Raw genomic sequence first — 16,210 nt, forward strand, 5'->3', positions numbered from 1 at the left:
CTGGGGATGGGAGGGGAAGCCTGGGGATGGGAGGGGGAGCCTGGGGATGGGAGGGGAAGCCTGGAGATGGGAGGGGAAGCCTGGGTATGGGAGGGGCCTGTGGTGGTTGATGTTCATATATCAGCCTGACAGAGCTTCAGGACGCCAGGTATGTCGTGAGACAGTGTTCTGGGTGTGTCTGAGGGTGTTTCTGGGTGAAATGCACATTTGAACGGGTGACTGAGTAAAGCAGAGGTCCTTCAGGACGTGGGTGGGCCTTGTCCGATCAGAGGAAGGCCTGAGCAGAACAGAACTGCTCCTCGAGAACTAGGGGGCTCCTCCTGCCTGACTGCCTGATGGAGACACTGGCCTTTTCCTGCCTTCGGACTAGCACAGAAGCGTGAGCTCCTCTTAGGTCTCATGTCTGTTGGCTTTCAGACCAGAACACACCATCACCTCCCCTGGGTCTCCAGCTTGCTGGGTGTAGAGCTCGGGACTGCGCACCCGTATAACTGTGTGTGCCAATTCCTTATAATAAACCTCTTTATGTCTCTACCCATCTCCTGTTGTTTCTTTTCCTCTGCAGAATCCTGGTTAATACAGGGCCCAACTCCTGTGGCCAGCATGGGCCATGTACAGAGACTCTGCTGGGACAGATACCCCCCATCTCATGAGTCCATTAAATGTAATCAGAATTGGTATACATTTTCAATTTCAGATGCATTTGATGGTAAAGTTCATAAAAAAAGAAATATTGAAAGTGGTTGTAATTTTTTTAGAAACAGGTGGTTTGGGAACCCAGCTTCAGTTGCTGTGCATTGCTGACCTGCAACTGCCAATCCTATAAATCCACGGGGAAACCTGAATTTGGACAGATATACAGTGTGCCCATGGAGTCCCTTCAAAAGGCCACCAATCAAGCATTGCTGCTGCACATTTGTGGATGCTGCCAAGCTGGTGGTGGGGGCTGCAGGTGGTGTGTGGCCCCATTCTTGGTTGAAGGGACAGTGACATCAATTGGTGGCCTCTATGAGTGCTCAGCACGCACTGGGCACCGCCTAATACTCCACATACATTCAGTCACTCAACTGTCAGAGGAAGCTACTCCAGAGAGGTTGGGAAACTGCCCAAAGCCACAGTCTGGAGAGGACACAGCAGGGCCCGCCTTGCGACCGCCGTGTCACATACCTTTCACACGTGGCAAGGGTAATAATAACAGATGCAAGAGACCAGACACAGCACCCCCTACTCCAACAAAAACTGCAATAAAATTGACACCAGTCATTTTCCTCTCGACTTGGCCTTTCTCAATGCCAGGTAAGATTTGTAAATTCTGCTGCGTTGCTATGCTCCTATTGTTCCTGCTTAGAGATTGCCTATAGAACACACTAAATGACAACTAGAAGAAGCAAAACTCACTCCATGTAAACTTCACTCACCCCCTGTGAGGTGGCATCAATGATCCAAATATTTCAACAATGTCTTTGGCTTAAAGAACTTGGATGGGGGTCTGCACCTGCCATGTGTCTGACTCTCAGTCATTCAAAGCTGTCTGCTGTCCTCTCCCATTTGTTTTTTTGTGTCTTGATTTCTTCACTGCAAACAGCACAGGTCTAGAGTCCTTCCACCTCCTTCCAGGGTTTGTGGTTTACTGGGCAATAAATATCCACCCTTCAATTCCATGCTGCTTTCCTCTGTCCGTACCCTATTGAAACTTGTCTCAAGCTCCTGGGCTCAAGCCATCCTCCCACTTGAGCTTCTGAAGGCACTGGGGATTACAGATATGAACCATCCCACCTGGCAGAATGATCTTTAAATCTCATTCTTTCTTATGTTATTGGAACCTCTAGAGTTAACTCCTGGCCTGAAGACCAAGCTCCATCACCTTGAGCTTGCAGTAAATAAGATCTTAGAAGGCTCTAACTCTGCGGTCCACCCCAGAGGACCCCATGGGGTGGTGAATGAGAAAGGAGAAAAGAGGCAAGTTTTTCATAGCTTTAGAATCTGTACCCAGAAAGAAACTTGGTTGATTCATTTGCCTGAAGGCATAGGTCTTGGCAGGCAGAGCAGACAGTTGGGGCAGTTACAATTGTTCAAGGGACTACAAGGAAAAGCGAAACCAACTTTTGTTTTTTGGCTGGGAGAGGCACACAAATCATCAGAGTTAACAGCATCACAGGGCACAAGAACGTGGCCCCAGATACTCAAATGCGGCCCGAAATGTGGCTGACTCTGTTAGATGCTTTTTGGAAAGTCCAGGGAGCATAGGCAACTCTAAAGTGAGATTTTTATATCAATTACCATCTTTGACCCCCCCCCCAAATATATATAATCTTTATATTTTTTAAAGGCTCCAAGGGTAAGGAGAAGGCTCTATTATGTGTTAAATTATCGTTATGTGCCAGCTGGTCCTGCGTCCTGTGCTGTGCCTGGTGGGTCTCATTTTAATCCTCTTGATGACAATACAAGGGAGTCCTATTCTCTCTGACTCACCCCTGAGGAGTTGAGGCCGAGAGACCAACAGACCAGTCTAAAGTCACATAGGCTTTGTGTTGCGCAGCTGGGATTTAAATCAAGATCTGTTTGGCTCCAAAAATGATTAATCTTAGCATTTCCATGAATATTCATTTGATAAGGAAGTTTTCATAGCTGTAGTAAAAATGAATACAAAATAACGTAACAATCTTAAACCTCTGTATCTGACCAAATCAGGATGGTTTTCCAGACTCTCTCTGAGATTTTTAACGAAATTTAGAGAACAGAAAGACCCGTAGTCTCCACCTGTGGTTTAGGAAGGGCGTCAATCCTGCAGAAAGCCTTTGAGCAGCAGGGCTGCAGCGTCCTGGGGCCCACGGGCTGTGTTTTCTGGTTCCGTGGATCTTGCTGAAGATAAGTGAGCAGCACTGTGCCGCTTTCCTCTGCGCTGCTGGGTATTTTCTTGAATTGCTCTTCTGGAGAAGAGCTGGGGAAGGAGGTCTGAGTGACTGAGTGATGTTTAACAGAGGTTTTCAGGCTTTTCTAGAGGGCAGTCCTGTAACCCAGGCTTTAGAGAGAGCCAGCGGAGGACTGTGCTCCTGAGCTCTGGGTTCTCGGTGTGGGAGCTGTCACGCAGCTGGGGCCGACCTGTACATGTCGGGGTGAAGTTCTGGGACCAGCTCTGAGTGAATCAGGAGCTCTTTTCAGCGTCCCAGCTTCTGTGCTGCCTTTTCCCCTTGTTTTCACTAGATATATTTAAGATTTTTATGTCACTCTTTGAATAGGTTCTACGGCCCAATACACTTAAGTCTGTGTGTCTGTATGTGTGGCTATGTATGAACAGTACAAAGGCTCCCTCCCCACGCTTTATCCATCGGCCCCATCGCCACCTTCAGATCACTGGTCTCCTTCTTCTGGAATTTCTGTATGCACACACCAGCAAACGTGAATATGCATGCCTTCTCTCAGTTGTTACAGTTTCTGGGAAGCAGATGCTGAGATGGGATTAACGATGCCTGTCAAGGATGAAGAGGAGCCTGCACACTGGAGGCAGGCATGACTCCTGGGCACACAAGGAGGAAGAGGATGGAGTAGGGCAAGTCTCAGACTGCAGCACAGATCTGAGAACATTTTCATCTGGCCATGGGGAGGCTTCAAGCCAAAGCTATCCGTGAATATTGGTGGGAGAGGAATTTGGAAAACTGGGCTGTCAACTCTTTTCCAATGACAGGAGATCTGAGTGGCTCATGTCCATGGCCAGAATGCCTCCACTTCCTGTGTATTCAAAGAGAGTGTATTGTATATCATGTCTGTACCTTGTTCTTATCTTGGAGGCTTTCCAAACAGTAGATGGATCACTTCCTCCTCTCCTCGCTCTTCTTTCTTTCCTTCTTCCACTGCATGGTATTCCATTTTATGGATGTATCCCAAGTTATTTAATCTGTTCTTATTGATAGTTATTTCGTTTCTTTGCTGTGTAAATCATGCTACAATGCATAATCATCTACGTATATAGTTTTGTGTGAACCTACATGAGGAGGATAACTTTACAAAAATGGAATTGTTGAGTGCAAATGTGTACGCATGGGTGGTTGTGATAGACGCTGTCAGGCTGCCTTCCACAGGGGCTATCCCGGTTGACATCCTTCCCAGCAGTGTCAGAGTGCCTGCCCCTTCCCTAGCCTCTTCAATGCAAAGTGCTGTCGAGTTATTGGATTATTGCCAGTGACGCATCTGGTGGGTGTTCCAGCGTCTTGCTTCGGTCTGTGCAGTCTGTGATCCCTCCTTTTGGTGGCTTTGACATCCCAGCTGGGGCGCCCATGCTGCCACTGCTGCAGTCTCACAGCGTTCTGGCCCTTCGGGTCTTGGCCTCCAACTTCTGCTTCAGTGCCCAGGATCACACCCAAACATTTGACAGAGGGAGGCAGTGGCATTTTCTCTTTGTGCATGACCTGTCTTTATTGCTGATTAGTGCTTCTATTTCTTGGTCCTGAATTCAAGCAGAGAAGAAAAAGTGGAAAAACTAAGAAGCAAAATAAGCTAAAGATGATCTAATAAAGAAGAGATGAAAAATGGGAAACAGGATGCACTAGTCAAGTACAAACAAACACACAGGCCCAGGCAGGGTGTTGCATAATTTAAAGGGGCCAGCAGTGGCCTGTGTCCTGAGAGGCCCAGAGTCTGGGGTCAATTCAGGGGCCCTTCACAGTCATGTGGGGGCGCTGGGCTAGGGAATGGATGACTCCCTCTTGCTGATGGTTCAGAGCCCCTGTGGCAGCTTTTAAGCATGTTGAATATTCCTCTGGTGGCAGGTCGGGATGAAGGTGGTCTGAATGTTGACAGCCACCCTCTAAAAGGGGAAGACTTATTGTGACTTTTGCTAGAGATTACTGGCTTTGACTCAAATTTAGAAAACAGAGGATGAAGTGGGGGGCGAGTTGGGAGATGTGGGTCCTCAATAATCTTGTAGGACTGGCTGCCCCTTCCCCTTGAGGGCCTACCAGTGCTTCCCCACCGGCACCCATCCCTGCTCAGCACAGGTCTCCGGGCAGGGTCTGGTGGTGGTTGGAGCATGGGCGGCTGATGAGCCCAGCTCACCCTGGCTCATGTGCCTTTCTTTTTTGCCAGGGCACCCCTTCACTCCTAGATGCTTGGCTTCAACAGGGTAGCACGCTTTGAAGGACTTGTAATAAAAGTGACAACAAATGAACTTTTTTTTTTCTTGGGACAGAGTCAGAATAATGTTTGACCAAATGTCATGGCACCCCATAGTTCAGTCAAGTTGAGATAAAATTAACCATGGCAATAAAGAAGAAAAGAGAACTATCAACCTTATTTTGAAAGAGAGATAGAGAAAAAGAGATGGAGATAGACATAATCTGTCTCACACACACACACACACACACACACACACACATCTGTTGCTCAGGCTGGAGTGCAGTGGTGTGGTCATGGCTCACTGCAGCCTCAACCTCCTGGGCTCAAGTGATTATCTCACCTCAGCCCCGCAGTGTGCTGGGATTATAGGCATGAGTCACCATGCCTGGCCCCAAATGAACAATTTGCAAAGATTCTTGTGCTTGTTTTGGGTCCCTTACCTAACAGATCTCAATCTTCAGTTCATGTAGAGTGAACTATTTTCCCCTTCAGGAGCTCCCACCGAATGTCCTCTTTTTTGACATGAATACTATTGATCGCTGTGAAAGGCTTTGGGACAGCTTCCACCCGATTTCTTGTTTGGCTGAATTCTGAATGACATCCTAGAGTTGATATGTTTGTATGATTCACAGGTGGTCCTGAATCAAGCGTTTGCCTTGTTATCCACTGTGGCGTGGGGGGGACAAGATGGCTCATTTCAAAGAATATGACTATTGATAGTGAAAGTCTAAAAAAGAAATGAAAAAGTAATCCCATTTACAAGAGCCTCAAATAAAATTAAATACTTAGAAATTAACCAAAGAAGTGAAAGATCTCTATGAAAACTATAAAATGCTGATGAAAGAAGTTGAAGAGGACACCATAAAATGGAACAATGCTCTATGCTTATGGGGTGGAATAATTAATATTGTTAAAATGTCTATACTACCCAAAGCAATTTATAGGTTCAATGCAATTCCAATCAAAATACCAATGACATTCTTCATAAAAATAGAAAAAAAATCTAAAATTTATATGGAATCACAAAAGACCCTGACTAGCCAAAGCAGTCCAGAGCAAAAAGAGCAAAGTTGCAGTAATCGCAGTACCTGACTTCCAAATTTACTACAAACCTGTAGTAACAACATCAGCATGGCGTCAGCATAAAAACAGTTACACAGATCAACAGAAGAGAATAAATAACCGAGATATAAGTCCATGCATTTACAGTCAACTCACCTTCGACAAAGGTGCCAAGAACATACAATGGGAAAAGGACAGTTTTTTCAGTAAATGGTGCTGGGAAAATTGGATATCCATATGCAGAAGATGAAAGTAGGCCTCTATCTCTCACTGAACACAAAAATCAAATCAAGATGGATTAAAGACTTAAATCTAAGACCTGAAACTATGAAACTACTTGAAGAAAACATTGTGGAAATGCTTCCAGACACTGGTCTCTGCAAAGATTTTTGGAGTAAGATCTCAAAACCATAAGCAACAAAAGCAAAAACAGGTAGGTGGAACTATACCAAGATAGAAAGCTTCTGCACAGCAAGGAAAACAATCAACAAAGTGAAGAGACAACTCACAGGATGGGAGAAAATATTTGCAAACTCTCCATTCGGGAAGAGATTAATAACCAGACTACATAAGGAGCTCAAACAACTTAGCAGCAAAAGAAAACAAGCAAATAATCCAATTTAAAAATGGGTAAAATATCTGCACAGCCATTGCTCAAAATAAGACATACAAATGGCCAAACAGGTATATGAAAAATTGCAAAACATCACTAATCATCAGAGAAATGAAAATCAAAGCTACAATGAGATATAATCTCACCCCAGTTAAAATGGCGTATATCCAAAAATGGATAATATCGGACGCTGGTGAGGACGTGGAGAAAGAGGAATCTTCGTACCCTGTTGGTGGAAAGGTGAGTTACTACAGCCACTTTGGAGAACAGTTTGGAGGTGACTCAAAAAACCAAAAATAGGGTTACCATATAATCCAGCAATCTCACTACTGGGTATATATTCAAAAGAAAGGAAATCATTATATCAAAGAGATATCTGCACTACCATGTTTATTGTAGCATTATTCACGAGAGTCGAAATATGGAATCAACCTAAGTGTCCATCAATGAATGAATGAATAAAATGTGGTATATAAACATAATGAAATATTATTTAACCATAAAGAAGAATGAAATCTTGTCATTTGCAGAAACATGAACTGGAGGCCACTATGTTAAGTGAAATAAAGCAAGCACAGAAAGACAAATGTCACATGTTCTCACTCATATGTGGGAGCTAAAAAAGTAAATCTCATGAAGAGAGATAGGGGTGGTTACCAGAGCCTGGGAAGGGTAGAGGGGAGAGGGAGATGAAAAGAAATTAACTAATGGGTACAAATATGTGGTCTGATAGAAGAAATAAGAGCTAGTGTTTGATAAAGCAGTAGGGTGACTATAGTTTACAACAATCTATTGTACATTTCAAAATGGCTAGAAGAGAAGAATTTGAATGGTTCTAGCATAAAGAAGAGACAAATATTTAGGGTGACAGATATATCCTAAGTACACTGATTTGATCTTTACAAATTATATGAATGTATCAAATTATCACACGTACCCTGAAACTACATACAGCTATTAAAACTACATACATACACCAGTTCATAAAATTGCAGTTCAATGGTGCAGGAGCTTCTTTGTGTGTGTGTGTGTGTATCTCAAAGGCATAGAAAAATCCATGACATCAAATTTTAATGGTGGTTATCACTGGGTGGTAGCGCTATGAGCTATTTTTTAAATAAACATTTTATTTTAGAACAGTTTTAAATTTATGGGAAAGTTGCAAAGATAGTACAGAGTCCCCACAAACCTCACACTCAGTTTGACATCTGACATTGTGTTAATATCTTACCTGAGTACGGTGTATTTATCGCAACTAGTGGACCAATATTGACACATTATTATTAACTAAAGTCCATACTTTATTCAAATGTCCTTAATTTTGACCTAATGACCTTTCGTGTTTCAGGATCTCATTCAGGACATGGTATTATTACCTTTAGCCATCATGTCTCCTTAGGCTTCTCTTGGCTGCGACAGTTTCTCAGACTTTCCTTGTTTTGATGACCTTGACATTTTTAAGGAGTACTACTTAAACGTTTTGTAGACTTGCCACAATTGTGTGATATTTTTCTCATGATTAGACTGGGGCTATGTGCTTTGGAGGAGGAAGACCACAAGACGTAAACTGTCATTCTCATTACATTACATCAAGGGACACGCTATCAAGGTGTCTCACAACTGTGGTGCTAAGCACGGTCACCTGGCTGAGTTTGTGCTTGCCAGTTTTCCCCACTGCAGTTACTGTTTTCTGCACAGTTTCCACACTGGATTCTTTGGAAGGAAGTCAGGATGCACAGCCCTCACATGCAGAGCAGAGAGTTCTGCCCCACCTCCTTGAGGGTGGAGGGTCTACATAATCCATTTGGAGTTCTTCTGCATGGAGATTGGCCTATCCTTCCCCATTTATTTATTTATTCAATCATATGTTTTTATCAGTATGAATGCATGGACAACTATTTTATACTTTAGATTATAATCAAATGCTATTTGATTTGTTTTATTGCTTAAGTTGTTCCAAGTTTGGCCACTGGGAGCTCTCTCAGTTGGCACCTGTGTCCTGTGCCAGCCCTGCATCCACTGTGGCTTTCTGCAACACGTATTTACTCTCTGGCACTGCAAGAAGTTCCAGGCTCAACTTGTTATTCTTGACATAGTCATAGAATAAGCCACTTTCCCCAAGGATCCCTGATTTCATCCACTGCAGAATGGTATTAGAAACCAAGATCAGAGTGCTCAATGTACTTGTTGCTACTGGGGTGCCATTTAAATTTTAATAAAGTCTATTATTTATTTTTTCTTTCATGGATGATGCTTTTCATGTTATATCTAAAAACACCAAATCCAGTGTCATGGAGATTTTCTCCTATGCTTTCTATCAGACATTGTGTAGTTCTGTAATTTTCATTTAGGTCTATGATCATTTGGAGTTAAGTTTTTTTCTGTAAGGAATAAGATCTATGTCTAAAATAATTTTTTCCCCGTATGAATGTCCAGTTGTTCCAGCACCGTTTGCTGAAAAGTCTACCCTTTTCCCATTGAACTGCTTTTGTGCCTTTGTTGAAATCAGTTGGCTGTATTTGTGTGGGTCTCTATTTGTGTGGCCCTTACTATTTCATTGATTGATCTATTTGTCTACTCTTTTGCCAAGAACATGCTGTCTTGGTTACTGGCTTTAGAGTAAGCCTGAGAGTTACTCAGACTTACTGTGAAGTAAGGAGTGGCAGTCCTCTGATTTTGTTGTTCTTTTTCACTGTTTTGTTGGCTCTTCAAGCTCATCTGCTTTTCCATATAAATTCTGGAACAAGTTTACTGACATCTTCAAAATAGCTTTCTGGATTTTTGACAGGGATTGTGTTGACTCTGTTGATCAAGTTGAGAAGATTAAAAAAGTGTGTTTCTTGCTGTTTTGCAAGTTTTCTGAATTTGGTATTTAAAACATATACTACACAGTGTCTGAGGGGAGCTTGTACAGCTTCCTGCAGCCTGCCTGGAGGAGAGACAGCTGCTGCCAGAAGGTTCCTGGGGGGCTGCTGGTCCCTGGCCCAGTCCTGGTTGGGCTGAGGCTGCTCCTGTTACGCTCAGTACTAGGGCTCCCTTCAGGGCAGCCACAGTGCGGGAGCTTGTGGAGGCCCCTGTGTCCCAGTGTCTCTCCTACAAAACCAGCACCAGTCACCACCTTTCACGGGTGAAAGCATCATCCCCAGAAAATGCTTCCTTTTTCAATTCTTATCTTTTACACCTGAGACCAAGTTGACATTGGCTCATTTAATCCCATGATTTATGATTTATAAAAAGCAGTCAGCGTGGCTCAGCTGGGAACACAGGCAGGTGGAGCTGCCTTAGGTGAGAGTGTGAAGCAGCAAAACACCAGAGCCGGGGTGATTGCTAGAGCAAGGAGGCCAGTGACACTAGCAGGGACTAGGGGCAAAAGGACATGGGAACAGGACAGGAGCTGAGGGTGGGGCAGCTGAGGGCAGGGGCGGGAGTGTCAGGGAGCAACCCGGGCAGCCTGCAGTCTCTTCTGGAGCTCCCTTTTTATTAGATAAAGAAACTCCATTAAATCCTTGTAGTTCACCTTAAAAATGAATACTAAATTCTTCCCTGCACGATCCCATTTTTGTTCTCATCTCTGAAACGGCTCAAAATTTTCCCTTTTGAAAAAGCATGAACTGGTTTATAACTGGTTTAGTTAGCCAAACAAATGCCATCAAATAAAAGGATATCAGTAAAGATCTGTTTTTTTTCTCCCAGATGAAGGATTTAAAATGTACTGAGTATCTTTGGACGAGTGCCTGGAAGACTTCTCCGCCTTACCTAGCTCCTATTAGCCCTACCTTTAAAAAGTGGCCGAGTCCAGCCCAACTAGACCTCAGGGCCACCATGAGTGCAGCGGGTAGCTTTGGTTTCTAGACCTTGCTCTGGAGTCACCGGCTTTGTGCCGTCCATGGCAGGGTCTCCATCCTAGGGTCTGGGGGGTGTTAACTGGGAAAAAGGGGGTTGGGGCATATGGGGAGGAGAGGAAGAAGAAAGATTTAAGATCTTTTGGGGACTTTAATCCAAGTAATCATTTAAGGAATTGGCAATTTTTAGCACCTCTAGGATCCAATTTTAGGTTATGTGCCATCGGAAATCCGAAAGATACAGGACACGCCGTACTGCCCATGAGCATCTAGCTGAGGAGGTAAGACATGCACAGCTGAGAGAGAGGACAGGTAAGGCTTTGGTCACTTCCAAATTGGGGTCAGAACTGCTCCATGGTGTGGATGGTATGGACAAGAGCTGGCTCCACTTACGAATGCTTTAGGTAATTCATCCTGTGCTGTGTTGGGCCCACAATGCATATTCAGCAATTTTACTTAATACTCAACCAGATAAAATAGCAGATTCCTGGATACCTCAGCACATCCTTACAATTCTGCACTTTAAGGGCAATTTGATTTTGTCATGGTTTCTCTTACAATGTTAAAGGTTGGAGAAAGGGCAGAGTGAGAGGTATTCTCCCTTAATGTTCCAATTACACGTAAAGGGTAGGTGTTCCTATTTCCTGCTCTGCTGCCTATAATATAGATAAAGAAAGTGAGGCTCAGGGAGGTTGGGTTACTTGCTTAAGGTCACCCAGCTGCTAATCTGCCTCGTTCCAAGGTCTGTGCTTGCTCAGTTATTCCAAAGAGCCCAAGAGGCTGAGTGTTTGGAAGCAGGACAAGTCCAGCTCTGAAGGCAGGTATGGGTAGGAGGACCGGGTCAATTTGGGCCAAGAGCTGTGGGAGGAGCCAGGAACTGAGGGGCTCAGGACTCTGAGGCTTTGGTGCTAAATAAAACAAGATAACAACATAGCACCGTAATAAGACTTGTAGATTATTATTAATCAATTAATCAATACTCTGTTGAAATAGGAAAACTTCAAGGACAGATGAATTTCTACTTTGTTTACTGCTCCTGGACTGTCCCAACTGCTTTGCTAGGGCCCAGTCAGTGTCTCCAGCTGAAGTCAGTTTTCCTTGGTCTTACTGATGTTGATCTTACAGAGTTAAAAGTTACGCTTATCACTCTGAAGACTGGCTGCAGCCAACAGAGCTCGTTATGGTAGGCAATGGCTCATTTGAATCCAGTGCACATCTTGTTTCGAATTCCGCACAGGCTCAATTATGAGAGGCCTTCAAGGGAGCCTTATTTTGGGGGTGGCCTTATTCTTTTCCCCCATGCTGGGCACAGGCAGAAGCATCTCTCAGTGTGAGCATCCTGCAGGCCACTGGGCAGGTTTACAGCTTTTCTGGCACTTCACAGAGCACTGCTGCTTACAGTATACTTTCTTTTTTAATATACACAAGACTGGAAATTAGGCATGAATGACAATGTTATCACGTCTTAGGACGACCAAAGGAAGGTCCCAAGAATGGAAGCTTTTGCCGGAGCTCAGAGTAGGGAGGCGTGAAGCCTGGGCTGGGTGTTCTGGTTGGAAATCAGTGTGATGCCCACCTCCCTGCACAGCCTCACCCGGACCACCACCTTCCACCCGCTCACATCTCCCGTCCTCCGAGCTCCACTGCTCGTGGCAGGCTTCCTCCATGGCGCCTTCATGCCTCTGTGACGCACTCAGACCTTTCCCTGCCATGGCTGTGACGCTCACACAAACACTCGCCGCCCCCCAGGTTTTGACGCCGGGACGCCTAGTAGGTTAACTTAGTCTCCATAATTTGCCCGTGTTGTTTTCCCACCAAGTCAGGCTCTGTGTGTTATCCATGCTGCTAGCATAGTGCTTGGCACACACTTATTTTGAGTTTAGAACTTACTTTAAAACCATCTTTCAAATTTTTGTACCCTGGCAACTCATAGTCAGAGAACAGAGAAGTTAAGACTTTAAGACTCCATCACTCTATAAAGCCCACTGGGTGGGGTCTGCGTTCTCTCTCCCTGGGCCTGGACACGTTCTCTCTCCCTGGGCCTGGACATGTCCTTCCTCACTTCGTACACTCAGCACTGCGTCCTTGCCCAAGTACAGACTCTCCTCCACGGCCTCCTCCCAAGGGGGCCCAGGATCACTGCCCATCTATGCGCCTGTAGCTCTTTGTTCTTATTTCTACAATGGCAATTATTCTACAATTACTCACATGAAAAGCCTGCAGATGGATCTGAGTTCCTTAGGATAAGACCTGCCCTGACCATGTCTAAGTCTAGCCCCTGCAGACAACCTGGCCCACAGCAATTATATCTGCATAATGAAGGCAAGGAATGTGGCTTACACAGACATGAAAGTTCTCATTAAAATTTATTAGACACTAAGGATTCCGTAGGAAACATACCTGAGATCATTAACAAGGTAAAGAATAGGATTTTTTTTTTTTTTTTTTTTAAGATGTCTTAAGTTGCTCTGAGGCAGTGAGAGGGCAATTTGCTGCTGAGCAAAAACCTCCTCTGCCAGAGAATCAGGCTCCACTGAGAAGTCAGGATGGCTTTGGAACCGTCTGCCCCATTACCCTGGTCCATGCCCTCCTCCTCTGCCTCGGCCTAAGCGGGGTCCCGAAGGCCGGGTGAGGGCTCCCGTGTCCTGCTCCCACAGCTATTTGTGGGTGTATGTCCTGTCGAGCTAGTGTGAAGTGTTGTCTCAGCATGCTGTGTCCTCAGCCCTGGGGCTCCAGGAGGCTCCACTCTGACTTAGGCCTGCAACAAGGCCCAGCACATAAGGGTTCAGTACCGCTTGATCCAGGCATGAATGTGTGAGCAGAGCCTGTGACCACCGCTTCACTCCCACCCCTGGGATGCGGTGAAGAGGGGATATGAGGGGTGCTCCTCCTTCTGATCTGCTCCAGGCTATACTCTCAGCACCCCTTTGTACCCCTTTCCCATTCCTATCCCTTTTGGGCTTTTTGCATGTGTGTGTGTATGTGTGTTTACAAGTGTGTGCACGTGTATGTGTGTATGTGTGTGAGTGTGTGTGTGTAAGTGAAGAATGGCGACAGTTATCTGAAGGCAGCTTAGATAAATTGAAATATGAAGAAGAGCTGTTTAATCGAAAACCTGGGCCTCCTTTCTAGGTAACATGTGCCCCCGACAGAGCCAGCCAAGGGAAGGTGTGAGCCCCTCGTGATGGCGGTGACTGCATGCTTCCCGGGTCAAACACTTTGCAGGAGTATGTGATGATCAGTATACTTTTAGTTATTGTTCACACTGCACCCCATGTTGCTGCCTAGGAAGGTGGAGGATGACTGAGCTAGTGGTTGAGAAAGGCACAGAAAGTGTGTGTGCATCTCGCAGAACTGTAACATCACACGTGTGGGTGGTGGAGTTGCTTAAACACCAATGCCTGAGGTGCAGGAAGCCGCTGCATGCCCACGTCTTTGTGGCACTAAAACCCCCACGCTCTTACACCTAGAAAAGCTCATCAGGTGAAGGGGCGAATGCCAGAAGTGATAATAGAAGCATGAGTTGTTTCACCCCTAATTCTATTAGGAAAAAATTGGCTGTAGTCCTTGAATAGAGCTCAGTGACAATTTGAAGAGTACTAGAGAAGCTAATAGATTCATTAATAGGGAAGATTGTTTTAACTAGACAAAAAGGTAATAGTTTAATTAGAAAAATAATAAACTCCCTTAGGAAGGATGAAAACCCATAATTAAAAAGAGGAGCTATTAGGAGGAATTCCGAATAGTACCTCTTCTCAGATTTTTTCCTAGCTGCTCTATTCATGGTCCAAAAGCACTCAACAAGCTGAGGAATCAGTGGAAAATGTACTTACCTTCGGCTCTGAAGCAGGAAGCTCCTGGGTAAAATGAACGAGAAGGAATGAGGTCTGAGCGAAAAGCAAGTGGACCTTGGGCCAGGAAGGGCCGGAACACATGCATCACCGGAGACAGTTAGATTGTTATCATTACCTTGAGTAAATGTCATCCCACATGAGCTGCGCATTTCTGGTAATGTGAAGTTAGAGAAATGGAAAGACACAGGCAGATGAAGACATAATTTCCATGAGCTCAGCTAGTCAAGGTTGCTTCCATTGTTTACGACAATGTTTCCAGCAGATTATGGAATTGTCATCTTGCTCTTTTTAAATTCCACGTTAGAGTTGCATTTAGTTCTAAAAAGAACTAAGGAATTAAATAAATCGGGTTTTTGAGGAAACGGTTTTGAAAGAATTTGTTTTAAAACTTCTAGCAAACTTCTCGAGATCTCTTGCAAACATTTGGCTTGTTAGTCTCATTAAGAAGGCACGAGCCCCATTATCCATATTTCACAAGACTAAACAATGAGAGCCAGAGAACTGTGTGCTCAAGTGCACATATGACACATGGGTCCAGACAAGAAAAAACCCTGTGTTCTGCCAATGCTTCTCCGTTCAAAACCTTCACAGAAACTGCCATAGATAAGAGCCATTGTTCAAAGCAAACTTCTTCTGTTTTAGGGTGAATGCTGTGTGTTTTCTGCCTGCCAGGGCCTGTAGGGAAGGGCTACTGTTGGTGTCAGTCACAGCAACAGGAATGTTGAAGTGTGGATTTGGGCCAAGTTTCCGGATGGTCCTGGGTTTTTGGGGCTGAGGCCAAACCAGTGGCTCTTTCTGAAATGTGAGCTTCCACCCCAAGCCAAAAAGTGTTCACACGTGGGTGGTCTGGAGAAGACCGAAGTGAGAGGCCTGAGTTGAATTTGCCAGGCGGGTAAACACAATTTTATGAAGTGGCTTTCCCTGGCCTGTCACTGACGCAAAGCGTGTTGTTCCCAGGAACTCACGGACCCTCGGTCATCCCAGGCTTTGATGGTTTCTGAGTCGCTGTCTGCCCCTGCAACATGCCCTGCAGCTCAAAGCTGGTATTCCACAGGCCTCTTTCCCCTCCTGAGTCATGTAGTCGAGATAACAGAGAAAAGCAAGGCATTGCCTCCAGAAAGCTACTGTATTATCTGGAAAAGTAGAGACAACTTGTCCTTAGCGCTTGTACTTGTACTTGCAGAAGCAGAGGTCCTTTGTCAGAGATCTGTGGATCTGATTAGCTAATTGGGAAAGCCCACCCGGTGGCCAGCCCCGGGAAGTGGGACATCAGGCAGGCTGCAGATGGCGGGGACACTGTCTGGAGGAGGCGAGCCTCAGCCAGTCCTCTGGGTGGGACCTGGGACACTCTGACTGGGAGGGACAGAGAGAGACTTCCAGCAGGAGGCAGGTTGCCTAGGGGTTGGCTAAGCCATGCAAAGAGAGTAGCTATTGCTATTTTAGTTCTTCCATTTTGGGGACTCATCTCTTTCCAATTTTTAGAAAAAAGGGGGCAAAAATATCTTAGAAGGAGCAGAGTAGAAATGACAAAGGGTTTAGAGCCAGAAGACATGGGGTCAGAGTTCTGACTGCCAGGCCTCTAGGGCTCCATCGCCTCGTGTAAAGTGGGCTGTTGTGAGAATTCAGTCCAGGTTTGTAAGAGTGCTCAGGGGGCCGGGCGCGGTGGCTCAAGCCTGTAATCCCAGCACTTTGGGAGGCCGAGACGGGCGGATCACGAGGTCAGGAGA

General features: G+C 45.2%; 1 protein-coding gene across 1 annotated transcript in view; it reads right to left on the reverse strand.

The window, feature by feature from the left end:
- Positions 1-14,514, reverse strand: part of MC2R (melanocortin 2 receptor (adrenocorticotropic hormone)) — a 17,627-nt gene extending 3,113 nt beyond the window's left edge. Inside the window, exon 1 of the mRNA XM_011936650.1 lies at positions 14,463-14,514. The gene's annotated coding sequence lies outside the window, so the exon portion shown is untranslated. The remainder of the gene's footprint in view (positions 1-14,462) is intronic.
- Positions 14,515-16,210: the final 1,696 nt, after the last annotated feature.

The sequence above is a fragment of the Colobus angolensis genome, unplaced genomic scaffold (assembly GCF_000951035.1).
Source record: "Colobus angolensis palliatus isolate OR3802 unplaced genomic scaffold, Cang.pa_1.0 Scaffold155, whole genome shotgun sequence".
NCBI classification, from domain to species: domain Eukaryota; kingdom Metazoa; phylum Chordata; class Mammalia; order Primates; family Cercopithecidae; genus Colobus; species Colobus angolensis.